Source organism: Cetorhinus maximus, chromosome 23 (genome assembly GCF_964194155.1).
Source record: "Cetorhinus maximus chromosome 23, sCetMax3.hap1.1, whole genome shotgun sequence".
Classification (NCBI taxonomy): Eukaryota; Metazoa; Chordata; class Chondrichthyes; order Lamniformes; family Cetorhinidae; genus Cetorhinus; species Cetorhinus maximus.
Genome location: NC_135901.1, coordinates 54,018,697 through 54,046,019, shown reverse-complemented (window position 1 = coordinate 54,046,019; position 27,323 = coordinate 54,018,697). Strand labels below are relative to the sequence as shown.

The following is a 27,323-nucleotide window of genomic DNA, read 5'->3' as shown; positions in this document are numbered from 1 at the left end:
TTAGCCTTATTAATTACTTGCTGTACCTGCATACAAACTTTTTGTGACTCATTTACTCGAACACCTAGGTCCCCCTGCACCTCAAAATTATGCAGCCATTCTCCATTTAATCAGTACTCTGCTTTTTTGTTCTTCCTGCCAAAGTGACTAACTTCACATTTTCCCACATTTCACTCCATTTGCCAGATCTTTGGCCACTCATTCAACCTATCTACATCCATCTGCAACCTCCTCGTGTCCTCTTCACAACTTACTTTTCTACCTACCTTTGTGCCATCTGCCAATTTCGTTACCACGTCTTCACTCCCCTCAAATAAGTCATTGATGTAAATCATAAAAAGTTGAGGCCCCAGCACAGATCCCTGTGGGACTCCATTCATCACATCCTGCCAATCAGAAAAAGACCCATTTACACATACTCCCTGCTTTCAGCCATCCAGCCAATCTCCTATCCAGGCTAATAAGTTACCCCCTACACCATGCGCTTTTATTTTCCATAATAATCTTTGATGTGGCACCTTATCAAACGTCTTCTGGAAATCCAAGTCCAGTACGTCTATAGGCTCTCCTTTATCCATTGCGCATGTTACTCCTTCAAAAAAACTCCAATCAGTTGATTAAACATGATTTTCCTTTCACAAAACCATGCTGACTCTTCCCGATTGCCTTGAGCTCTTCTAAGTGCCCAGCTATAACCTCCTTAATGATTGATTCTGATAACTTCCCCCCGACAGATGTCAAGCTAACTGGCCTATAGTTTCCTGTTTTCTGCCTCCCTCCCTTCTTGAATAGAGGGGTTATATTTGCTACTTTCCAATCTGATGGAACCTTTCCAGAATCTAGCGAATTTTGGAAAATTAACACCAGCGCACCAACTACCGCATTAGCCGCCTCTTTTAAGACCCTAGGATGTAGTTCATTGGGTCCCAGAGATTTGACATCAGCAGCTCCTTCAATTTGCTCAATACCATTTCCCCAGTGATTTCAATTTCAACAAGTTCCTTTCTCCTGTCACCTTCTGATTTGCAGCTATTACTGGAATGTTTTTTGTATCCTTTATATTGAACCCAGAAGCAAAATATTATTCATTTCTTCCACCATTTCCTTATCTACTATTAACTCCCCACTGTCACCCTCTAGAGGACCAACACTCACTTTGCTCACTCTTTTCCTTTTTAAGCACCTGTAGAAACACTTGCTATCCATATTTACATTTCTAGCAAACTTCCTCTCACACTCTAATTTCTTTCTCCTGATTAACCTTTTATGCATTTTCGACTGTTCGTTATATTCTGTCCAATCATCTGTCCTGCTGCTCATCTTTGTGGAGTCGTATGCTTTTTCCTTAAGCTTGATGCTTTTCTTAACTTCTTTAGTTAACCACAGATGGTGGGTCCTCCCCTTATAATTTTTCTTTATGGTCGGGATGTACTCATTCTGAATACTTTGAAATATCCCCTTAAATGTCTGCCACTGCTTCTCTAGTCATCTCTCCTCTAGCCTAGTTTCTCAGTTCACTTCGGCTAGCTCAGCTTTCATCCCCACATTGTTGCCCTTATTTAAGTTTAAGATACTAGTCTTTGACCCACTCTTCTCCCTTTCAAACTGGATGTAAAATTGAACCATATTGTGCTCGCTGCTACCTAGTAGTGCCCTTACTCTGAGGTCATTAATTAATCCTGTTACATTACACAATACCAAGTTAAATATAACCTGCTCTCTGATTGGCTCCTGAACATGCTGCTTCAAGAAACTATCTCAAAAGCATTCTAAGAACTCCTCATCCAGGCTATTACTGCCAATCTGATTTTTCCAGTTAATGTGTAGATTAAAATCACCCATGATTATTGCCGTCCCTTTATCACAAGCACATAATATTTTCTCTTGAGTACTTTGCCCTCCACTATGGCTGCTGTTAGGGGCCTGTCAACCACTCCCACTAATGACTATTTTTCCCCTACTAATCCTCATCCTGATCTCCTGATCCAAGGTCATCTCTAACTATTGCACCAATGCCCTCTTTGATTAACAATGCAACCCCTCCACCTTTACCGAGCTTCCTATTCTCCTTGAATGTCATGCACCCCTCAATATTAAGGACCCAATCTTAGTTGTCCTGCAGCCACGTCTCCATAATTACTATCAGATCATATGTGGGTCATCAATTCATTTACTTTGTTTTGAATGCTATGTGCATTCAGATAGAGAGCCTTCAGTCTTGTCTTATTGTTACCGTTGTAACATCTAGTCTTGACTGTTGATTTATTCTTAGGTTTTTTCTCTCAGTCCTTTCCTGCCTTTCTCTGACCTCATTTCTCATATTACTATTTTGCTCTCCTGTCTTGACTCTACACCTTGAATTGCTACCTCTACCCAAGCTTGATCCCTCACCGCTCTTGTTTAGTTTAAAGCCTTCTCTACTTCCCTAGCTATGCGATTTGCGAGGACACCCATCCCAGCACGGTTCAGGTGTAAACCGTCCCAACGGTACAGCCCCCACTGTCCCCAGCACTGATACCAGTGCCCCACAAACCGGAACCAAGTTCTCCCACCCCAGTCTTTGAGCCACGCATTGGTCTCGCTAATCTTATTTGCCCGATGCCAGTTTTGACTTGGCTCAGGTAATAATCCAGAGATTATTACCTTTGAGTTTCTGCTACATAATTTGGTACCTAGCTCCTTATACTGACTTTACAGAACCTGTTTCCTAGTTCTACCTATGTCATTGGTACGTACATGGACTATGACAACTGGATTCTCCCCCTCCCATTGCAAGTCCCTCTCCAGCACTGAGCAGATGTCCCGAACCCTGGCACTGGGTAGGCAACCCAGCCGTCTGGACTCTCACTTTTTGCTGCAGAAAACAATGTCAATGCCCTCACTATACTACCCCTTACTACCACTACATTCCTTTTTGCTCCCCCTGCGTGAATGGCTTCCTGTACCACAGTGTCATGTCCAGCCAGCTCTTCCATCTTGCACATTTCACTTTCATCCACACAGGTTGTGAGCACCTCAAACCTGTTTGACACTTGCAAAGTCTGAGACCCCTCCACTACTGCCTGCTCAGTCCCATTACCTGCCTCACTGACAGTCACACCGTCCTGTCCCTCACTGCTGATCAAACAGATGACCCTCTTCTCAGAGGTGTAACTGTCTTCTGGAACAAAGTATCCAGGTATTTCTCCCCATCCCTTATGTTGCACAGTGTCTGCATTTCGGTTTCCAGATCAATAATCCTGATCCGGAATTCCTCAAGCTGCTTACACTTCCTGCAGACGTGTTTGTCATGGATCGCCTTGGCATCCAAAAGCTCCCACATCTCACAGCTGCAACAGAACCCCTGTCCTACCATTCTAACTTATGTTATTTAGTTAATTTACTTTAATTACTTTCTTCCTATGCATGCTACAATTTACTGTGTTTACTGAATGCTAGTACCACTGACAACTAAAGATTACATGCTTCTTAACAACAAGGTATGTGTATTAGATGTTTATTTAAGTAACTCTATTTTATTGCTTGTTTAAAATCTTTGTTGTTTTATTTGAATTTTAAAGTTTTCAAATTTTGGTTTGTTATTGTAAAGTTATTTTTATTTATAGATCTACCTGAACTCGCCTGTCCTAAGCTGGTTTCTCACACACTGTCCCTTCGACTGAACACTTATCGACCAATCAACGTACCAGCTTCCTGTGACATCACAGTTGCCTCTTTCCCTCCCACTCCTGCTGCCTCACAGCAGCTGCAACAGTGAAACAGCCCATTCCTCACTGAAATATCCCGTCTGTATTTATAGACGTTCCTCACTCAAATCCCCCGTCTGTATTTATAGACGTTCCTCACTCAAATCCCTGGTCAGTATTTATAGACGTTCCTCACTCAATTACCCCATCTGTATTTATAAGCGTTCCTCTCTCAAATCCCCAATTGGTATTTATAGGCGTTCCTCACTCAAATACCCCATCTGTATTTATAGACGTTCCTCACTCAAACCCCCAATCTGTATTTATAGAGGTTCCTCACTCAAATCCCCGGTCTGTATTTATAGACGTTCCTCACTCAAATCCCCCGTCTGTATTTATACACATTCCTCACTCCTCACTCAAATACCCCGTCTGTATTTATAGACGTTCCTCACTCAAACCCCCGTCTGTATTTATAGACGTTCCTCACTCAAAATCCCCATCTGTAGTTACGCTCCACACTCAAATCCCCGGTCTGTATTTATAGGCGTTCCTCACTCAAATCCCTGGCCTGTATTTATAGACACTCCTCACTCAAATCCCCGGTCTGTATTTATAGACGCTCCTCACTCAAATCCCCGGTCTGTATTTCTAGACGTTCCTCACTCAAATCCCCGGTCTGTATTTATAGGCGTTCCTCACTCAAATCCCTGGCCTGTATTTATAGACACTCCTCACTCAAATCCCCGGTCTGTATTTATAGACGCTCCTCACTCAAATCCCCGGTCTGTATTTTTAGACGTTCCTCACTCAAATCCCCGGTCTGTATTTATAGACACTCCTCACTCAAATCCCCCGTCTGTATTGATAGACGTTCCTCACTCAAATCCCCGGTCTGTATTTATAGACGCTCCTCACTCAAATCCCCAGTCTGTATTTATAGGCGCTCCTCACTCAAATCCCCGACCTGTATTTATAGGCACTTCTCATCTCCCGAGTATCTCCCACAGGTCCGATCCGCTCCAACTCCCAGCAAGGTAGAGGGATGGAGCCAGTGACTATGGAGTGGAGTTTGTAGCGAGGACTGAAGACAATGGCTTTCGTCTTCTCAATATTTAAATGGAGGAAATTTCTGTTAATCCAGTTCTCCCAGTATCCTTGGGTGCATCTCATTTGGCTCAGGTGACTTCACAACTTTAAAGTAAAAGCAAAATACTGCGGATGTTGGAATTCTGAAACAAAAGCAGAAAATGCTGGAAAAACTCAGTAGGTCTAACAGCATCTGTGGAGAGAGAACAAAACAGTGAGTCATACGGACTCGAAACATTAATTGTTTTTTTTTCATTCCACAGATGATCTCAGATCTGCTGAGTTTTTCCAGCAGGGACGGAGGAGTGGGCGGGGCTGGATGACCGAATGGGAGCAGCTGCTCCTCCAGCCAATCAGAGTGAATGAGGGGCGGGGCTGATCTCGGTTCTCCCTCATTGGCTGGAACTCTGCATCATTCTGAAAGCTGATTTGTCTCAAACTCCAGGAGAAAACTGGACCTTTCTGTTTGTGACTTTAAACAGATGAAACCCGGTGGGTGTGGAGCAGACATTTCAACATTTGTTACTGAAATGTGGGAACATGATAAAACAATGTACAAATAATTCAAGGGCTCACTTCAAGGAATGACGAGCCAGGCAGGGAAAGTCACCATTAGAACAAGTAGAATCCCTGGTTTCAATAAATGAACGGGCAGAAGGGTTAGGACAGGTTAGGGAGAAGGTTAATACTGTCATCATTCAGAACATCACATGGAAGCCCAGGCCTGGGAGAGGGGGATCCACCGCAGACATAGGAACAGGGGAACGAAAACAAAAAATGCCGGAAAAACACAGCAGATCTGAAAGCATCTGCGGAGAGAGAGACAGAGACAATGTTTCGAGTCCGTAAAACCCTTTTTCAGATCTAAAAGGAGGTGGAGATGTGGTGAAATATGTACTGATTAAAGGGGATGAATTTGCCCAATCTCTCTTCATAAGACAGTCCCGCCATCCCCGGAACAAGCCTGTGAACTTTCATTGCACTCCCTCTATGGCAATAATATCCTTCTGAGGCAAGGTGACGAAAACTGCACACACTACTCCAGGTGCGGTCTAAAAAAGATTCTAAACAATTGAAGCAAGACTTTACTACTCCTGTACTCAAATCCTCTTGTGGCAAAAGCTAACATTCCACGAGCCTTCTGAATAGCTTGCTGCATCTGCAGGTTAGCCTTCAGCGACTTATGGACAAGGACACCCAGGTCCCTTTGTACATCTAGACTTTCTAATTTCTTATCATTCAGGAAATACTCTGAACGTCAGTTCCTTCTGCCATTTTTCCACAATATATTCCATCTGCCATGTTCTTGCCCACTCACTAAGTCAAATCCTCCCATAGCTGCTTTACATCTACCTCACAACACATTCCCACCTCGCTTTGTATCATTTGCGAACTTGGAAGGATTACATTTGGTCCCCACATCCAAATCGTTAATATATATTGTGATCAACTGGGACCCATTTACTGATCCTTGTGGTACCCCACTAATCACAGCCTACCAACACGAGAATTACCCGTACTCTCTGTTTTCTGCCTGTTCACCAATCCTTAATCCATATCAGTGTATTGCCTCCTATCCCATGTAGGTTTATTTTGCTAATTAATATGTCAGATCCCAGTGACTTATCAACTTTCAATCCCATTCTTACTGATATTAATTTCCTTCAACTCCTTATTCTCCCTACTCCCTTGGATCTCTAAACCTGGGAGATTTCTTCTATCTTCCCCGGTGAAGGCAGACTCAGAATTATCATTTAGCTTCTCTCCCATTTCTCTATTCCCCGACTCTGCATGCAATGGACCCTCATTTGCCTAAAGCAGCTTTTAGAGTCTGTTTTTATCTTTTCTCTAGATTGCATTCATATGCTATTCTCCCTTTCTTTACCAGTTTCCTGGTCTTCTTTTGTTGTGTTCTAAAGGCCTCCCAGTCCTCAGGTTTACTACTACTTCTGGCAACTTTATAAGCCTTATCTTTAAATCTTATACCATCCTTAACTTCCTTTGTCAGCCACGGTTGACTGACGTTTTGGGGGTTCTGCACTTTGAAGGAAGGTGTATGTGCTGTAAGCTATGTAATAATTCTTTGAAGACTATCCATTGCCTCTGTACAGTTTAATGTATTTTCACATTCTATCTCAGCCAATTTCTCCCACACGCCTTCATAATTTCCTTTATTCAACTTTAACACCCTTGCTTCAGAGTGAACTACCTCATTTTCAAACATAGTATAAAATACTATAATATTGTGTTCACTCGCCCCTCAAGGTTCTTTTACAACAAGATTATTAATTTGTCCTTTTTTATTACATAATGCTAGATCTAAAATAGCCTGTCCTCGAGTCAGCTCCTCAACATACTGCTCTAGAAAACCATCCCCAACATACTCCAGAAATTCATCTTCCACAACATCAGTGCTCAATTGGTTTACCCAGTGTACATGTAGATTGAAGTCATCCATGATCAATGTATAGCCTATGCTACATGCTTCTATCATCTCCTGATTAATACATTACTATTACCATTACTATCTGGTCAGCTATGAACAACTCCAACCAATGTCTGCTGCCTTTTGCTAATTCTTAGCTCCACCCAAACAGATTCCACACATTGATCTTCCAAACTGAAATCTCCTTTACTAATGTACTGATCTCATCCCTTATTATCAGCACAACTCCACCTCTTTGTCAGTCTTTACTAAACTTCCAGTATCCATGAATATTCAGTTTGCAGTTTTTTGTCACCATGCAGCCATGTTTCCATAATGGCAATAATATCTTACCCCAATAATATCTTACTATTTGTGCCTTTTGATCATCGATTGCGAATGCTGTGCACATTCAGGGAGAGCTCCATTAATTTTGTCTTTTTAACATAATTCTGCATTCGAAGCAGACTCAATGCTCTGCTTTGTTTCTCCTGCCTTTTAGCCTCACTACTACTTCCTGTTACCCATTTTACTTCCTTCTCATTTTACACTTAAAGGAGGATGAGTAGAATAAATTAACAGTAACTTCATTTTGCGATACTTCTCCTAACTTTGCTTACTTTGGTTTACTTTATGACTCTATTTCACTTTGACTTGATTTAACGTTACTTCCCTATTGTTGGTGTTCCTTACTGAAATCCAGGCAGCTACCTCTTTATATATGTTATGCTTTTTTTTTCTAGTTTTAAGCTATTTAAACACACTCCCTAACAGCAACTTCTCACCAACCAAGTTTTCCTGTGATGTCGCCCTTGAGTTTATTTTCAAACTTAGCCCGCTGCCCGATCGGAGGTGCTCCTCACAGGTCTGGCTGTCTCCTCTCCAAGAAGGTGAGACACATCGGGATAGACCAGAAGAGAAAGTTTACCTGTGTCACAGCCACATAGGATCTCATTTGTGGCTTTGATAAGAACTGTTTTCGAACTGAGGCAGGGCAGAAACCTGATTGGAGGGATTCAAGCAGGGAGTTCTCGGAAAAATGGACACAGTTTTGGGAGATTACAAAATGTCTAAGGATTTTTGAAAGGAAAGTGAGGCTGGAGATTAGGCGGCAGCATGCAAAGATGGAAGAGTGAAGGGCTTGTTTTTATTTAAGGATATATAATGATGGAAGGTTTAAAGGAGAGCAGAACAGTATCTGAAAAGAGAGAACCATTGATAATGACAGTAAACATGGGGAAGTTGGATGGTCAATAGTTTAGTGGGAATAGGGTCGATGGAGCAGGTGGTGCACACAGAGGGCATGAGAGGAGACGGGAGAGAAACTGGAAAAAGATGTGTTCACGGCTCAGACAGTGGCAGAAATTTAGAGACAATTTGTCCCGGTGGGTTAGTGGAAGGGAGGGAAGCAGCAGAGGCAGCTGATCGGATTGTCTCAATCTTAGTGACAAAGAAGCTCCATGAGCTCCTCACAATTGTCGTTGGGGCTGAGGATGGAGGAGACAGGGCAGAGGGAGAGTCCTTGAAAAGGAACTAACTTGTGTTCGAGTTATCAAAATGACTCTACACACTGTTTATCGCAAAGCTGATTTATTCCAATTTTATACAGAATCTGTAACTGGGCTGCAGATTATTAACATCAGCAGAAACACACTCCAATCAATATGCATCAGACAAGAATAACATTGGGAACTAAATCCAACCAGAGCAGTTACTTGTGAGCACGCTGGTGTCTCAGCAGATTGGATGATTGAGTGAATCCCTTCCCACACTCGGAGCAGGTGAACAGTCTGTCCCCAGTGTGAACTTGCTGGTGTTCCAGTAGGGTGGATGGATCAGCAGATCCCTTTTCACATGTGGAGCAGGTAAATAGTCTCTCCCTAGTGTGAACTCTCTGGTGTCTCAGCAGGCTGGATGAATCAGTGAATCCCTTCCCACAATCATAACAGGTAAATGGTCTCTCCCCAGTGTGAACTCGCTGGTGTCTAGGCAGGGTCCATGAATCAGTGAATCCCTTCCCACAATCAGAACAGGTAAATGGTCTCTCCCCAGAATGAACTCGCTGGTGTCTATGTAGATGGAATGACTGAGTGAATCCCTTCCCACAATCAGAACAGGTAAATGGTCTCTCCCCAGTGTGAACTCGCTGGTGTTTCAGTTGGTTGGATGAATCAGCAAATCCCTTTTTACACACAGTGCAGGTAAACGGTCTTTCCCCAGTGTGAACTCGCTTATGTTTCATGAGGGAGGATGAATCAGCAAATCTTATTTTACACACAGAGCAGGTAAACAGTCTCTCCTCAGTGTGAACTTGCTGGTGTCTCTGCAGGTTGGATGAGGTAGTGAATCCCTTCTCACACTCGGAGCAGGTGAACGGTCTCTCCCCAGTGTGAACTCGCTGGTGTCTCAGCAGGTGGAATGACTGAGTGAATCCCTTCCCACACTCGGAGCAGGTGAACGGCCTCTCCCCAGTGTGAACTCGCTGGTGTCTCAGTCGGTTGGATGAATCAGAAAATCCCTTTCCACTCACTGAACATGTGAATGGCCTCTCTCCAGTCTTTGTGCGCTGACGAATTTCCAGCTGGGATGGGTGATTGAATCCCTTCCCACAGTCCCCACATTTCCATGGATTCTCTCCAGCGTGACTGTATTTCAACAGGTCAGATGATCGGCTGAAGCCTCGTCCACACGCACAACACGTGTACGGTTTCTCCCCACTGTGAACGGTGCTTTTTCCTTCCATGTTTAATCAGGCGACTCCGTCAGATCCTGATGTGATGTTTGGTTTCAGTTTCCCGACTGCAATTCCTCCCCTTCTAATCCTCTGTGAAATTGATTTAAAACAGAAAAAAGGGAGTGAGAGAGAACCCACAAAAACACAAAGGCAGGTTGTGAAATTGAGCTGAATGAATCTAGGAATTTGAGGGGCCGGCACGAGGAAAAAGTGACCATGAAAACTGCTGGCTCGTGATTGTCTTCAGTCCCCACTACAAACTCCACTTCCTCGTCACTGACTCCATCCCTCTCCCAGGCAACTGTCTGAGGCTGAACCAGACTGTTCACAACCATGGGGAAATATTTCACCCTAAGATGAGCTTCCAACCACATATCCACATCATCACCAAGACCGTCTATTTCCAACTAAAAACAGAAAATGTCAGAAAACTCAGCAGGTCAGGCAGCATCAGTGCAGAGATCGAGAGTTAATTTTTCAGGTTGTGATGACCCTTCCTCAGAACTGTGGAAAGATAGAAATGTAATAGGTTTAGAGTCAGTGAAAGGGGGATTGTGAGGGAAGAACTAAAGGCAAGGTCTCTCATTGGGTGGAACCACCTCAGTAACATCGCCGGACTTTGTTTCTGCCTCAGCTCAAACATTTTTGAAACTCTACGTAGTCCACTTGGACTTCAGCAAGGCTTTTGAAAAGGTCCCGCGTGGGAGACTGATAACGAAGGTAAGAGCCCATGGGATCCAAGGCAATTTGGAAAATTGGATCCAGAATTGGCTGAGTGGCAGGAAGCAGAGGGTGATGGTCAAGCGGTGTTTTTGTGACTGGATGCCTGTGTCCAGTGGAGTTCCACAGGGATCGGTGTTGGGTCCCTTGCTGTTTGTGGTATATATAAACGATTTAGACTTGAATGTCGGAGGGTTGATCAGTAAGTTCACGGATGACACGAAAATTGGTGGGGTGGTAATTAGTGAGGAGGATAGCCTTAGATTACAAGAGGATATCGACAGGCTGGTCAGATGGGCTGATCAATGGCAAATGGAATGTAATCCAGATAAATGTGAGGTGATGCACTTGGGCAGGGCAAACAAGGCACGGAAATACACGATGAATGGTAGGACACTGGGAAGTACCGAGGATCAGAAGGACCTTGGTGTGCATGTCCACTGGTCTCTTAAGGTAGCGGGACAGGTAGATAAGGTGGTTAAGAAGGCATATGGGACACTTGCCTTTATTAGCTGAGGCATAGAATATGGGAGGTTATGCTGGAACTGTCTAAAACGCTGGTTAGGCCACAGCTAGAGTATTGCGTGCATTTCTGGAATCCGCATTACCAGGAGGATGTGATTGCACTAGAGAGAGTGCAGAGGAAATTGAGCAGGATGTTGCCTGGGCTGGAGAGTTTCAGTTATGAAGAGAGATTGCATAGACTGGGGTTATTTTCCCTGGAGCAGAGGAGATTGAGGGAGGACATGATTGAGGTGTATAAAATTAGGAGGGGTATGGATAGGGTAGACAGGAAAGAACTTTTACCTTTGGTGGAGGGATCAATAACCAGGGGGTATAGATTTAGGGTAAGGGGCAGGAGGTTTAGAGGGGACGTGAGGAAGAATTTTTTCACCCAGAGGGTGGTGTGAATCTGGAACTCACTGGCTGAAAGGGTGGTAGAGGCAGAAACCCTCACAACATTTAAGAAGCATTTGGATGTGCACTTGCGATGCAATGGCATATACGGCTATGGGCCTAGCACTGGAAAATGGGATTAGAATAGTTAGGTGCTTGTTTGACCGGCACAGATTCAATAGGCCAAAGGGCCTTTTTCTGTGCTGTAGACCTCTATGACTCGGTGAATCTCATCCATTCCTTTGCTCCCTCTCGACATGTCTGTGCTGACACTTTCCTATCAGGCCTCCCACATTCAAACTCCACTAACCTGATATAATCCAAAACTTCACTGCCTATCACAGACCCATATAATTCGGAGAGCATTGAAGGAGACCATTCGGTCCTTCCTGTCTGTACCAACTCTCTGAATGAGCAATTCACTTTGTGCCATTTCCCCACCTTCTCCTCATAAGCCTGCACATTCTTCCTTTTCAGGCCCTGATCATCTTGAATGCCTTGATTGAAGCTGCCTCCACCACACTCTCAAGCTGCACATCTTAACCGCTCGCTGTGTGAAAAAGTTTCTTCTCATGTCTACATTGATTATTTTTTCTTAAATCTGTGCCATCTTGTTCTCTATCCTTTCACCAATGGGAACAGTTTCTCCCTCTCTACTCTGTCCAGACTCTTCAGATTTGATAGAGGTATTCAAAATCATAAGTAAATCTTACTTACACTGTATCTCTTCCTCTCATCAGCACTCTGCTCATTGAGCTACACAGGCTCCTGGTGAGGCAATACCTCAATTTTAAGATTCTCATCCTTGTTTTCAAATCTCTCAACAGATTCTCCCTCTGTTTTTTCCAGTCCCTATGATGATTGAAATCTTTTTCCACAGATAGAACAGACAAACCTTATTCCTTCCACATTCAATGCTGATGATCGTCAGGTCCTGATGAACGGAGTGAATCAGATCTTGATGTGATTCTTGAATTGAGTTTCCTGTCTGTTAATTCGCCCTTTCTAATGTCCTGTAATAGAAATTTACAATAGCCATCACTGTATGTCCAGGATAGAAATTGAGAAGAGACAAACATTTCTCTTGGTTTGAGTTTCCCATCTGCAAATCCTTCCCATTCAACATTCTGTAAAAGGAGATTTTAAAAAAAATCTGTCAATGTCAGTCCAGGATAGAAATTGAGAAGAGACAAACATTTCACTTGGTTTGAGTTTGCTGTGTGTAAATCCTCCCCTTCTAACCCCCTGAAAAAGGAGTTTCCAAAATCCATCCCTGTCAGTCCAGGATAGAAATGCACAACATTCTCTCCTCCTGCTACCTGGACCAGGATGACCGCGCATGCGCCCTGATGCACATTGCTCCCTATAAATGCGGGAATGAGAGGAGCGGACGAGGTCCCGCAGTTGCCGCCGGATTCGGAGCAAAGGTGGGACCTTTACATTCCTACTGTGGGTTTGGGGCCTCCACTGGGTGTTCATGAACCCGCCACACCCACTCCGCCGCCTCCATTACCCTCCTACAGTCGTTCATTTCTCACTCGTTGCGGAGCCAAAATGATCACAAACTCCCTAGCTACAGCACCCGGTGCGCATGCGCCAGATGGAACACGGATCGCGCATGCTCCGTTCAAGCCAAGCCACCGCGCATGCGTAGCCGCCCCTGCAGTGAGGATAGGGCACATTCTGTGTCGCTCCGAATGCTGGGTAATAGTCCCGCCATGGAAAGGCGATCGTGTTGAAATTTTTGGGATTTGATTGCGATGGAGCCATAGCGGATGGATATAAAATTATTAACTACTAAGAAAAAAGCAAAAAACTGCGGATGCTGGAAATCCAAAACAAAAATAAAAGTACCTGGAAATACTCAGCAGGACTGGCAGCATCTGTGGAGAGGAACACAGTTAATGTTTCGAGTCCGAATGACTCTTCAACAGAACTAACGAAAAATAGAAAAGAGGTGAAATATAAGCTGGTTTGGGGAGGGGAGGGGGGGCGGGGTGGGTCAGGTAGAGCTGGATAGAGGGCCAGTGATAGGTGGAGATAACCATAAGATGTCATAGACAAAAGGACAAAGAGGTGTTGAAGATGGTGATATTATCTAAGGAATGTGCTAATTAAGGGTAGAAAGCAGGGCAAGCAAGCAACAGACAGCCCGAGTGGGGGTGGGATGGGGTGAACGGAAGGGATCGAAATAGGCTAAAAAGTAGAGATAAAACAATGGATGGAAATACATCTAAAAATAATGGAAATAGGTGGGAGAAGAAAAATCTATATAAATTATTGGGGATAAAAAGGGGGGGGATCGCAAATGGGGTGGGGATGGAGGAGAGAGTTCATGATCTAAAATTGTTGAACTCAATATTCAGTCCGGAAGGCTGTAAAGTGCCTAGTCGGAAGATGAGGTGCTGTTCCTCCAGTTTGCGTTGAGCTTCACTGGAACAATGCAGCAGGCCAAGGACAGACATGTGGGCATGAGAGCAGGGTCGACTGTTGAAATGGCAAGCAACAGGGAGGTCTGGGTCATGCTTGCAGACAGACCGAAGGTGTTCTGCAAAGTGGTCACACAGTCTGCGTTTGGTCTCTGCAATATAGAGGAAACCGCATTGGGAGCAACGAATGCAGAAGACTAAATTGAGGGAAGTGCAAGTGAAATGCTGCTTCACTTGAAAGGAGTGTTTGGGCCCTTGGACCGTGAGGAGAGGGGAAGTAAAGGGGCAGGTGTTGCACCTTCTGCGGTTGCATGGGAAAGTGCCATGGGAGAGGGTTGAGGTGTAGGGGGTGATAGAGGAGTGGACCAGGGTGTCCCAGAGGGAACAATCCCTGCGGAATGCTGCCGAGAGTGTGAAGGGAAGATGTGTTTGGTGGTGGCATCATGCTGGAGTTGGAGGCAATGGCGGAGGATGATCCTTTGAATGTGGAGGCTGGTGGGGTGATAAGTGAGGACAAGGGGGACCCTATCATGGTTCTGGGACGGAGGGGAAGGTGTAAGGGCGGATGCACGGGAGATGGGCCGGACACGGTTGAGATCGGATAAATGAGCAAACCCCTTCCCACACTCGGAGCAGGTAAATGGCTTCTCCCCAGTGTGAACTCACAGGTGTATCAGCAGGTTGGATAACTGAGTGAATCGCTTCCCACACTCGGAGCAGGTGAACTGCCTCTCCCCAGTGTGAACTCTCTGGTGTATCAGCAGGTTTGATGACCGAGTGAATTCCTTCCCACACTCGGAGCAGGTGAATGGTCTCTCCCCAGAGTGAACTCTCTGGTGTGTCAGCAGGTGGGATGACTGACTGAATCCAAATGAATTTCCACGTGTTTTTTTCTTTAATCAAATGGGGGTTTCTGCCTCTACCACCAGCTCAGGCAGTGAGTTCCAGACCCCCCCACGCCCACTGAGTGAAACAAATTAATTGACAACTCCCATCTAATCCTTCCATTAATTCTGTTAAATTGAATTGTTGGTTTTGCTGTGGCTCTGATGTTAATACTTTCCCCTTTATGTTGGAAGGCTATGTCAAATCTCATTGCTAAAAATTGAGCACAGCATTTTAAGTTGACATTCCCTCAGATGAATGATTGAGTCCTGCACTTGTGGTGGTGTTTCCTTGAGATTTTAAACTGAGCCACCCCCCTCCCCCTTCCCTCTCAGGTGGGTGTAAAATTCCCCATGTCGCTATATCACAAAGAGCAGGGTCCCATGTCCTGTCCAATATTTATCCCCCAATCAACATCACAAGAACAGATTCTCTGCTCATTGTGACGTTGCTGTGTGTGGGAGTTGCTGTGTTTCCTACTTTACAACAGTGAATCCACTTCCAAAGTACCTCATTGGCTGGAAAGCACTTTGGGATTCTGGTAGTGGGGAAAGGCGCTATATGAATATGAGGATTTCTTTATTTCTGAATCTATGTCCCTGGTTATTGATCTCTCTGCTCACGGAAATAGGTCCTTCCTATCCACTCTATCTCGGTGACTCATAATTTTATACACTTCAATTAAATCTCCCCTCAGCCTCCTCCGTTCCAAAGAAAACAACCCCATCCTATCCAATGTTTCCTCGAAGCTCATTTTGATTTGAATAAGGTTCAGAAGGAGTTCCCGAAAACTACCCCCTAATCTTATGAATCAGATCATTCTCATCTGGATCCTGTTTAATGTGGACCCGCCACTATCGGTCCCCCAGGAAGTGTCCATTCTAATTCTGTGACTCTGAACAGCTTTGTTGGTACAGGGGCTTGAGTGGAACTCGCTGCTTTTAAAGTGTCATCACTCATTGTAAATTAGGCCGCACCTACAAACTTGTCTCACGTACTTCCAGTGAAGTGGAGGGTGGTTTTCACATATATACTTGCAGCTGTGATATTAACAAAAGCACACAGGAGAAAGACTCAGTTTGAGCGGTGATACAGCAGGAGGAATGGAGAGCTGGGTTCACCCATGAAAGCAGCAAAGTTTTTAAAAATGGCATCTAACATGGGGCTTGAACTCACGATCCTGAGATCGCATCTCATGCATGACCAACTGTGCGAGCCAGACATACCAAAAGAACATCTCCATGTCTGTTATCACAGCGAGTTCACTTTCTGACTGAAATGGCAGAGAAGGTAATTGACCACTACTTTCCACTCAATCATCAATAACATCATTCACAGCTTCCGCTTCTCAGCTGCACCTCCTTCCAAACATTGTAATCCATTTTCCTCAGGGTTTGTTCCTGGATTTTATATTTACCTGCTTTGTGTCCTCATTTTGAAATCAGATTCGCTTCAATATCCAACACAAATTGAATTGCAAACCTGACGGACAAACAATGGAAAACAAGCCACTCTCTAACACAAATCCCATGGTGCTCATTTTCAGATTCATAACTGTCAGATTTTCAATAACATGAAGGAATTTTACAGTGAAACGATTGAGAAAGTTGGTGTGACTTTTATTAGTGAGTGAACTCGGGTATTCTGTAAATGCTGCTCAGAGATTTAGTGACCAGGTTATAATGTACCTGCATTTTCCTGAGCCTGTGCTCGGTGTATTGAGAGGTTTGGGCCGGGTTGGAGTATCTTGCGTCTCAGGGATGGGCAGTAACCCGCTGAGTGAAGGTGCAGCCACTGCTTTCTGCTGGCAGCGGGTGATTGGAGAGTGCGGGGCTGGAATATTGCTGCTTTTCTGCTTTTCCCTGTCTCACTCACTGTGTAGCTGAGGAAGAGAGAATAATTGATGGGTTTGTTTGAATCCAATATTTTCATAGATTTCTAATATGTTAGACATAGTTACATGGTAGGTCTAAATGTTTTCTTGTTATATTTGAAATGAATATTCGAACAAGTTGCTTGTGAGGGAACTCACTGGGTAACAGCTGGGCAATGTTTTCCTGCTGTTAAAGCACCCAGTGAGAACCCAGACCTGAGTGTCAATGACTGCTGATGGGTAGAAAACCGTGAAAGCTTCACTCCTGGATGTGTTCTGAACCACCAATCTTTTGGTTAACAGCGAATGCGCTGACCAATTGCACCACAGCAACTGATATAAAACCAGTCTGCAAGATATCCTGAACCAGGGAGTTAGCGAGTTAAAGCTTCAGATTGCTGCTACCGGAATGACAATTATTCTCTATCAGTTTTACTCTTCCAAAATAAAGGGCGGGACATTCACTGTGGATACATGGAAACAGTCTGATCCCACCCACTGCAGACACATCCATGTCACCGGGAACCAGCTCTCCTACAACCGGTGCCATCTTCCTTCGAGCGTTTCGGTGTCTTGTCTTTTATCAAATATTCTGATTGTCCAGAAGCCGATATTAGGTTTGAATTCCTGATGTGCAGTAACGAGAATCCTTTCAATGTCTCAGGTCAGTTAATATCACTGATGACATCGGTGTCAATGTTCCAGCATCTTAAAGAAGGGAAAGGTGCCTTGACTGTCTCTGGTCAGTCGGACAGTTCACCCTTCATTCTCCTCTGTTTCAGGTTCCCAAAGAGTTTCTAAAGATTCACACAGCTTGGCGGGGAGGGTAGGGAAATGGTGGAGGGAGGTGGGGACGGGAGGTTTGATGGAGCAGATAGGGAAGAAACTGTTTCCATTGACCGGGGTCAGTAACCAGACACTGGGATTTAAGATAATTAAAGAAAGACAGGCTTGCATTTATATAGCTCTTTTCCCGACCAGCGGACGTCTCAAAGCGCTATCCAGCCAATGAAGGGCTTTTTGAAGTGTCGCCATTGTTGTGATGTAGGAAACACAACAGCCAATCACCGCTCAGCAAAATCCCACAAACAACAACGTCATAATGAGCGGACAATGTGTGTTTGTGACGTTGATTGAGGGATGAACAGGACACGTGGCTGTGAGACACTGTATTCCCTTAATATTTAGCATCAAACGTGAATTTTTGGGTATTTGCTTACCATTAAATTAACAGATTTTGATCATGTTTCTGCCCAGTTTCAAAGCGGGGACCTTTCACATGTGATAACCACTCCAATACAGAACAATACCTGACAGAGCCAGAGGCAGCTACATATCATGTTAAACTGTGAGGTCCTGCAGCAGCACTTTGGGTCTTTGATTTACGGAAATGGAATTCAGGTGGCAGATTTAGAAATGCTGCCGTCAAATTAATCTGATAATGTTATCATAAAATGACATAGCACGTGAGGAGACCATTCAGCCCTTCATATCAATAACAACTTTTTACGATGTTCTTTCTAATTAGTCTCCGTGTCGTTTTCTTTCTCCATAACCATGATCTTTGACACTTTCAAGTCATTGTCCAATTCCCTTTCGAAAACTCTGAGTTAAGAAAACCAATATTGAAAGAGGTGCCGGAGCTTCTGCAGTGTCCATGCTCAGTGTGTGAAAATTAGCAAAGTTCCCCTGACCCAATGACATGAAGAGTGAGGCTGGGGCTTCATAAACAGCTTTCAAAAAATGAAGTTCATTTCAAATGGAATTTGCAAAGGAATTTATTCTGGCCAAGCATCTCCTTATTTTTCTCAGCCGATATATACAATCTAATTCCCCTTGCTGTACAAACTGTTATAGAGGCTGTTATAGAAAAAAGGGAAAGGTTTTCTACAGCTACACAAAGCCCTGGTTAGATCACACCTGGAGGACTGTGTATCATTCTGGAAATGGCACCTTATAAAGGATCAATATTTGCCTTGAAAGGTTCAGAGGAGCCGCATTGATTAGGTTGGTGGGTTTTGGAAATTGAAAGTTGTACATCTGCAGCTTGTGGCACTATTTCACCTCACTGTTCACTTCATGCTCATGTCTAACACACTCGATGAACAAGTCTTCTGTGTTTGAACTAAACATGCTATTATTCAGCGCTCCTACTCCTGCCACCCGGGTTTGGCCCTCCTCAGGGAATGTTGTGTTCTTGTTGCTGCATCAACTGTCACAATGAACTGATCCTGGAGTCTCTTTCCCCTGGGATCTACAAAACCCGTCACTTCTCTTCCTCTTTCATTCTCACTCTTTCATTCCCAGTTTCACTCGGTTCTCCTGTCGGACTCTTCAACAAATCCATTTGGGCGGACAAGTGGCAGCTGGAATTTAATGCAGGGATGTGTGAAGTGATTCATGTTGGTCGGAACAATGAGGAGAGGCAACCTCAAATAAAGTGTACAATTCTAAAGGGGTTTCTCTGTTACACAGCGAGTGGTTAGGATCTGGAATGCACTCGCTGAGAGTGTGGGGTAGGCAGATTCAATCGCGGATTTCAAAAGAGAATTGGACAGAAAATGCAGGTCGCTGGGGAAAAGGTGGGGGAGTGGGACCAGGTGAGTTAGTTTCCAGAAGAGTAAGAGATCTCTCTTTCCAGACAGAGATGAGGAATTTTTTTATCCCGCCGATGGTCTGTGGAATTATTTTCCCCAGAAAGCAGTGGAGGCTGGGTCATTGAATTTATTCAAGGCAGAATTAGACAGATTCTTGATAGACAAGGGAGTCAAGGCTTATATGAGGGGGGAGCGGTGGGGGAGCATGAAAGTGGAGTTGAGACCAGGACCAGATCAGACATGAACTTATTGAATGCTGAAGCAGGCTTGCAGGGCTGAATGGCCTCCTCCTGTTCAAAACTCCTGTGTTCCTCAAGCCAGGGCCAAATGTAACCTTGTCTCTGATTCTCCAACACCATGGGGGGGGGGGGGGGGGGGGGTTGGGGGATGCTCGAAGGGCAAAATGTTTCCATTACTGCTCCAGTTGTTATGTTCTCATTCAGAGCTGGTCCCACTCGAAATAATGGTTGAAGGAGCATTCGCTGTCGTTACGTGTAGTTAATTGGCCTGATGAACTGAATTTAAATTGTGTGTTCAAACCCCACCACTGCCAAAATTCCAGCTAATTCGTTTTCTTTGGTCTCTTCAGCAAATCCCTCAGGATGCGCTGGGAAAGTTGTCGCCTGAAGTGCTTCATTTTGTTCGGGAAAATGAGGAGGGGTGAAATAAATTACAGGGTAACCGGAAATAGGTGGGACCGAATCCAGTTTTCTCTGCTGCAACAATACTATGATTTTCGTTGAGCAACATGACCATTAGCCCAGTGACTGTAGTCACGCCGAATGGTTAAGGCGATGGATTTAAAATCCATTGGGGTCTCCCCATGCAGTTTCGCCATCCTCCTGACTGCGCTGCTCACTGTTTCATCTTTTAGGTGCCCCCCGAATTAATTATTGGTTAAATGCAATAAAATCCTTCCAATCACTCGTGTGTGTTTTGTCCTGCTTCGCTTCCGCGTTCTTTCATTTCCGTTCATCGAGAAGCATTCACCAAATCTGCAGTCGGAAATAGAACAAACACTGAGCCAAGTTGGTGGTATTCTTGTTTTCTGGGTGTTTGTCTCTCCTTGGGCCTCTGTCATTCTCGGTATTTCTGTCTGTGTGTGTTTCAATGTGGTTCAGTTCCCAGAGGAATGAACATATTTTTACCATTGCAAACTTTATTCACATTCGTTATCTATCTTCATGGTAAATGATAAAGTGAACAACAACTGGTTTAAAAGTTGCAAGAGCTACAACATGGGACTGCTTGTGTGACAATGGATTTTTCTTCCTGCAGTTCAGACTGGGACAAAAGTCACTCCTGATTAACCAATCACAATGAGCAGATCATGTGTGTTTGGCTGAAGGATAAACAGTGATCAGGCCACATGGCTGTAAGGTACCGCCTTCAACATACATGAACCTGCAGATTTAGATAATGGTTCTGTGCAGTCTTGAACCAGGGATCTTATCATGTGTCAGGCAAATGTGACAATCACTGCACTGCAGAAACAGGAGATAACCGAAAAGCTCAATGGGCTTCACTGAAATGTTAAGTTGTGACGTCATGCAGCAGCACTTTGGGTCTTTGTTTTGAAGAAATGGAGTTCGGCTGTTCTCATTAGGAATGCTGGAGACAGACTGATCAACAATGTCAACATCAAATGGCTCAGAATGATAAGAGGTATTTTGGCCCAATGGATCTACGTCAGTTTTGTATAAAGAGCTTTCTAGTAATCTGAATTTCTTTGTCTCTGTCCATAACCCTGATTTTTTTTCTCCTCCTATCAAGTCATTGTGCAATTCCCTTTTGAAAACTCTGAGTTGAGAGGAACAATATTGAAAGAGGTACAGGAGCTTCTGCAGTGTCCATGCTCAGTGTGTGAAAATTAACAAAGTTTCCCTGACCCAATGACACGGAGAGTTGGATTCCGAATTTTTATTACTGTTATGAACATTTTAAAAATAGTTGATTTCAATCGAATGTTCTAAAAAAAATGTTTATTCTGACCAATCTCCTAATTTTTCTCAGTCGACAAACACAATCTAATCACCCTTTACCAACATTTCATTGAGCAAACACGCACAGTCACATGGGGAAAAAAAACATCATTTGAAAATCGAAATAATAAAACATTGAAATAAAAAAGTTACTACTGGAGATGACGTCTGTTTGTTACAAAGTGCAGGATGATCTGATTAACTGACGGAGTTGGTTCGAGATTCCCAATGACCGATTCCTGCTCCTTTGTTTCTGTTTTATTTTGGTGTCAACACCAGTGAAGGAAACGATTACTAACTGTACTCAGTGAGGTAGCGTGGCCGAGCGGACTAAGGCACTGGATTTAGGCTCCAGTCTCTTTGGAGGCGTGGGTTCGAATCCCACCGCTGCCAAATGCTCTGTCCTGTTTTTGGTGTCTGCAGCTGCCCCATTGGAATCAACAGATACCAGCTCACGGGTTTTGAATGCTTTTTGGTCTCCACAGGATGGCTGGAATCCTGCCAACTACGCTTATTATCATTCCTGAATTTTGCAGTGTACCTGCACAATTAATTAACGATTAAGTTGAATAAGAACCACCCAAAATCTCCAGCGTTCTCAAATTCCCATTCGTCTGCAAGCATTCACAAAAGTTGCAGCTAAAAATGGAACAAAACCGGAGCCAGGTTGGTGTCAGGCTTGCTTTCTGGATATTTGTCTCTCTTTAGGGTCAATTCCTTGCCCTCTGTCAATGTTGGTGTATATGTCTGTGTATGCCAATGTGGTCAGTTCCTCATTTTTACCATTCAAACATTATTCACGTTAATTGTGTAGCTTCATATTAAGATGATACAGAGAACAAGAAGAGCAGATTTAAAAGATACAAGAGGAGTTTTCTTTCTTTTTTTTTTGACTGGAGACTTTTCAGCTTCTAAGGGTCGGGGTGGTACAAAGTGGGGAATGATGAAAATTTTCACCGAGCAACATTTAAACGGACAGATACCCAGTCCTTGTAGTTAAGTGGTTAAGGCAATGGGCACATCGAGAGAATGAGTTTGTATTTGTATTGCCTATCCTTCTTCTTCCGGTTAAAATCAAACCCAATAAACACCTGCATTCACTTTGAGCCGAGTGGATTCACGTTGCAGCCAAGTGGCCTGGTCAGGGATTAACCCTCAACCAATAGCACGTGGTCTGCTCATTGTGACGTGCCTGATTATGACTGTTTCCTGAGCGGTGAATGGCTGCCGTGTTCCCAACATTACAACAATGACTGCACTTCAATAAAAGCAAAACACTGCGGAAATCTAGAAAGGAAAACAGGAAATGCAGGGAAAACGCAGCCGGTCTGACAGCATCTGTGGAGACAGAAACCTGCTGAGCATTTCCAAAATTTTCTGTTTTTATTTCAAAAAGTACTTAATTGGTTGGAAAGTTGTTTGAGACATCCACTGGTCGGGAATAGCGATATTAAAATGCAAGCCTGTCTTTCTTTAATTATCTTAACTCCCAGTCCTCTGGTTACTGACCCCCGTCAGTGGAAACAGTCTCTCCCTATCCGCTCCATCAAACCGCATGTCCCCATTGACCCCACCCCCATCATTTTGAACAGCTCCGTGAAACCTTCATTTAACCTTCTTTATTTTAAAGAGAACAATCCCGGTCTCTATAATCTCTCCACAAAACTGAATTTCCTCATCCCTGGACATGATGCAAGGCGGAGGATTGAGACGAGATTTTGGAAAATATTGTCAGTTGGCAGGAAGGAAAATGAAGAAGGAAACAAAACAGAAAACCCACTTGCCAGCTTTGTAAATCTTCAGAAAGACTTTGGGAACCGGAATCAGAGGAGAATGAAGGGTGAACTGTCCGACTGACCAGAGACAGTCAAGGCACCTTTCCCTTCTTTAAGACGCTGGAACATTGTGAAATTAACTGATCTGAGACATTGAAAGGATTCTCGTTACTGCACATCAGGAATTCAAACCTAATATCGGCTTCGGGACAATCAGAATACTTGGTAATAGACAAGACACGCAAAAGCTCGAAGGGAGACGGCACCGGTTGTAGGAGAGCTGGTTCTCGGTGACATGGATGTGTCTGCAGTGGGTGGGATCAGACTGTTTCCATGTATCCACAATGAATGTCCCAACCTTTATTTTGGAAGAGTAAAACTGATAGCGATCTGGGTCGTGGCAATCTGAAGATTAGACTCAGTGACTCCCTGTCTGGGATAGCTTGGAGGCGGGGCTTGTATCTGTGGCTCAGGAGAAACACAGGTAGATTGTATCCCGGTCACTAAACCTCCGGGCAGCATTTACAGAATTCCCGAGTGAGTGAGTCACAAATAAAAGTCACACCAACTTTCTAAACCTTATCACTGTAAAATTCCTTCATTTGATTGTAATGCTGACTGTTGTGAATGAGCACCATGGGATTTGTGTTACCGAGTGACATTTTTCCATTGTTTGTCCGTCAGGTTTGCAATTCAATTTGTGTTGGATGTTGATGCGAATCTGATTTCAAAAAGAGGTCACAAAGCAGGTAAACATTAAATCCAGGAGAAAATCCTGAGGAAAATGGATCACAGTATTTGGAAGGAGGTGCAGCTAAGAAGTGGAAGATGTGAATGATGTTATTGATGATTGAGAGGAATGCATTGCAACCTTCGGGCATTTGTAGGCCGATTACACTCCACATTTTAAAATTCCGATCAAGTTGAGGCATTAGGTGGAAAGCAACAGTATTAACCATGTATGTTGAGATACGAAGCTATATTTGGCATGCCGTGCTAGCTCAGTCGGTAGAGCATGTGGCTCTTAATATCAGGTTCGTAGGTTCGAGCCCTAAGCTGGGCGGTGTAAAAAGTTTAAAAATCTGATTAAGAGTCGTACGGACTAGAAACATTGGCCCTGTTTCTCCCTCCAGCTGCTGAGGTTTTTCCAGCATTTTCTGTTTTTGTTCCAGGTTTCCACCATTCGCAGTAATTTGCTTTTATCTTTTAACTTTTAAATATTGTTGCTTAAATACAAAAACACCAAATAATCACAGCGGCTCCTGTGAAACTTACAAGTCAGACGTTCACCACTGAAAGCAACTGACACACATCAAATTCAAAGCACTTTATTGTCGCATCTCTTTCTGCTTCTGTTCCTGCCTCGCCTGCAGCTTCCTCTGCCCGTGCAGCTCCCAGGTCAATTCGCTGCTTGATGCAGACACAGTCAGTTCGTGGGGATGGATAAAAATCGTGGGTAAAGAGACACCTGGATCTCACCTTCCTAGTTCTCCCAGATAATGATTACAGGAATGTGCACAGTGCCGATTATCCACAGTCACACTCTCCTCCCAGTTGTTCAGCTTTTGAATTAATTTTCACACTGGGTTTCGATGTGAAGAAAGCAGAGCTGTGATAGGCTTATATTGTTCAGCAGACGTCCTGCAAGAATGTGTATAACAGGCTGGTGATAAAAGTGGTCTTTGGACGCGGTGAGCTCCAGGGAAGGATTGGCACCATTAATGTGTCGCTCAATTAGTCTCGTGACAAATCTCGTGCTGGAAATGAGAAGAAAACTCGCTGAATTTGCTCCGTGTTTTGGTTTCAAAAGAGCTGAATACAAGGTAAGAAAGCGCATCTCGATCGAGTGGGTTACAAAATGTCAGAATGAACCGTACTGTTGGGAAACATAAAATTATAGAAAGTCACAGCACAGAAAGTGGCCATTCGGCCGGGCGTGCTGCTTTCAAAGAGCGGTAGTGATTGGTTCATCCATCAGGAGTGATATTTGTGCCAGTGCAAACAGTAGGCAGCAAAATTCGTACTTCTCCCATCCATATTTTGCCTCACACCAACATTTCTATAGTCAGTGCTTTGCAACCAACCTCTTATCCTCTTCCTTCATTCCCTCACTCCACTTGAACCAAGTGTGATGTTTTCCAGTTCTTGGGGTGAAACGTCAGCCCTCACTTCTCTGATTCTGGTGGAGCTTTTAAACGTTTCCAATCAATGAGTAAACAGCTCTCGTTCCGAAAAACTCAATAACTCGATATTCCCTGACCGGGAATCGAACCCGGGCCGCGGCGGTGAGAGCGCCGAATCCTGACCACTAGACCACCAGGGAAGCTGGAGTAATATTTTTCGATTTGGCTTATCTACGCTACTTTTGCCTAATGTTTTTCAGTTCACATCTCTTTCACCACAAACCTGCCTGTTTAGGTCCAAGATAAACGACTTCTTCAGCCAATGAAAACAACGGTTGCTGTGAGCTGGAACATGAAATCGACAGCGAGGTGAAATAGCCCCACAAGCTGCTCATGTGCAACTTTCAATTTCCAAAACCCTCCACCCTATTCGCTGTTGGTCCAATGGAAGCGCCAATCCCGAGTCACTGGACATCAGGGAAACTACCAATAAGGATTATGGAGGCAAGTTTTCACTTCTTTTTTCATTCCCGATCTCTTTCACCAGAGACAACTTTCTCCGGCCAAATGATCTGTTTAAGTTGAACACAAGCGACTTCTTAACCAATGAGAAGAACCATTGCTGTTAGCTGGAACATGAAATAGATACTTTCCTCCTTTAAGACAGTTCTTAAAGCCTCCCCCTTTGAACGAGCTTTTAGTCATCTGACCGAATATGAGGCCCAGTGTCACACTTTGTTATAGAATGATCCTGGGGAACGCATTGTGATGTTTCAACAGGTTAAAGGCGCTTTATATATACAAGTTGTTATTGTAGGATAAATAAAGAAAGGGCCACTCTCCTGTTCTATCTTTCACGCTGATACTTTTCTCATCGACATTTTAACCTGAACTAATGTGAATCAAGTTTCCGACGTTAAAAAAGTTTTCACCCCCTGAGGGAACTGAACCACACTGACAATCACAGAGGAACAGACACAGAAATATACACCGAGAGTGACAGAGGCTTAAGGAGAGACCCACACCCAGAAAGCAAGGATGTCACCAACTTGGCTCAATGTTTGTTCCATTTCCAAAAGCAAATTTCCTGAATGCGGACAAATGAATGGAAATCAGAAAATACGGACGTATTTGGATATGTTTCCTTCTAATTGACTGATAATTAATTTGGTTAAAATCACAAATGGTGAAAAATTTAGTCAGCAGGATTCCAACCGTCGTGTTCATATTTACAACAAACGTAAATTATCGAACTTTCACTCACTCGAATAAAAAAGCTTGGATAATGCTCTTATTTGGTTTCAAACCACAGCTCCATCATATGTGAAGCGAATATGACCCCACTCGCCTCTATAAAGCCTGCGCTGTAAAGAGCCCAATGGAGCTGTCTGGAATGTTAAGCGGTGACGTCATGCAGCAGCACTTTGGGTCTTTGTTTTGAAGAAATGGAATTCGGCTGTTCTCATTAGGAATGCTGGAGACAGACTGATCAACAATGTCATCATCAAATGGCACAGGGCAGTAACAGGACCTTACACCCATGGTGTCTATGTCAGTTTTGCACAAAGAGCTTTATAATTAATGACAATTTCCTTCTCTTTCTCCTTAACCCTATTTTTTTTTTCGCTTTCAAGCCATTGTCCAATTACCAATTGGAAACTCGGTGTTAAGAAACCCAATGTTGAAAGCTTCAGCTGGTTCCTCACTTGAGCAAATACGTCAGACTTTGCAGGGCTTTACTTTGGTCAGAAGAACAAGGCAATATAATTTGCAGGCTAACCTGAATCTTTTCTTAAATTCATTCATGGGATGTGGGCTTCGCTGTCTGGGCCAGCATTTATTGCCCATCCCTAATTGCCCTAGGGAAGGTGATCTGCCTTCTTGAACCGCTGCAGTCCATGTGGGGTAGGTACACCAACAGTGCTGTTAGGAAGGGTGTTCCAGGATTTTGACCCAGTGACAGTGAAGGACAACAATATATTTCCAAGTCAGGATGGTGAGTGACTTGAAGGGGAGATTCCAGGTGGTGGTGTTCCAATCTATCTGCTGCCTTGGCCCTTCTGCCTGGTAATATTCGTGGGTTTGGGCGCTGCTGTCTAAGAAGCCTT

General features: G+C 43.9%; 1 protein-coding gene and 2 non-coding genes across 3 annotated transcripts in view; 1 reads left to right on the top strand and 2 right to left on the bottom strand.

Annotated features, from left to right (window-relative positions):
* The window catches only part of LOC144698562 (uncharacterized), a 1,040,782-nt gene that overhangs the window by 648,605 nt on the left and 364,854 nt on the right, over positions 1-27,323 (bottom strand). The window lies entirely within an intron of this gene.
* Positions 21,629-21,710, top strand: trnal-uag (transfer RNA leucine (anticodon UAG)). The gene has a single exon. It is a non-coding gene; the product is annotated as a tRNA-Leu (tRNA).
* trnae-cuc (transfer RNA glutamic acid (anticodon CUC)) lies at positions 25,344-25,415 on the bottom strand. The gene has a single exon. It is a non-coding gene; the product is annotated as a tRNA-Glu (tRNA).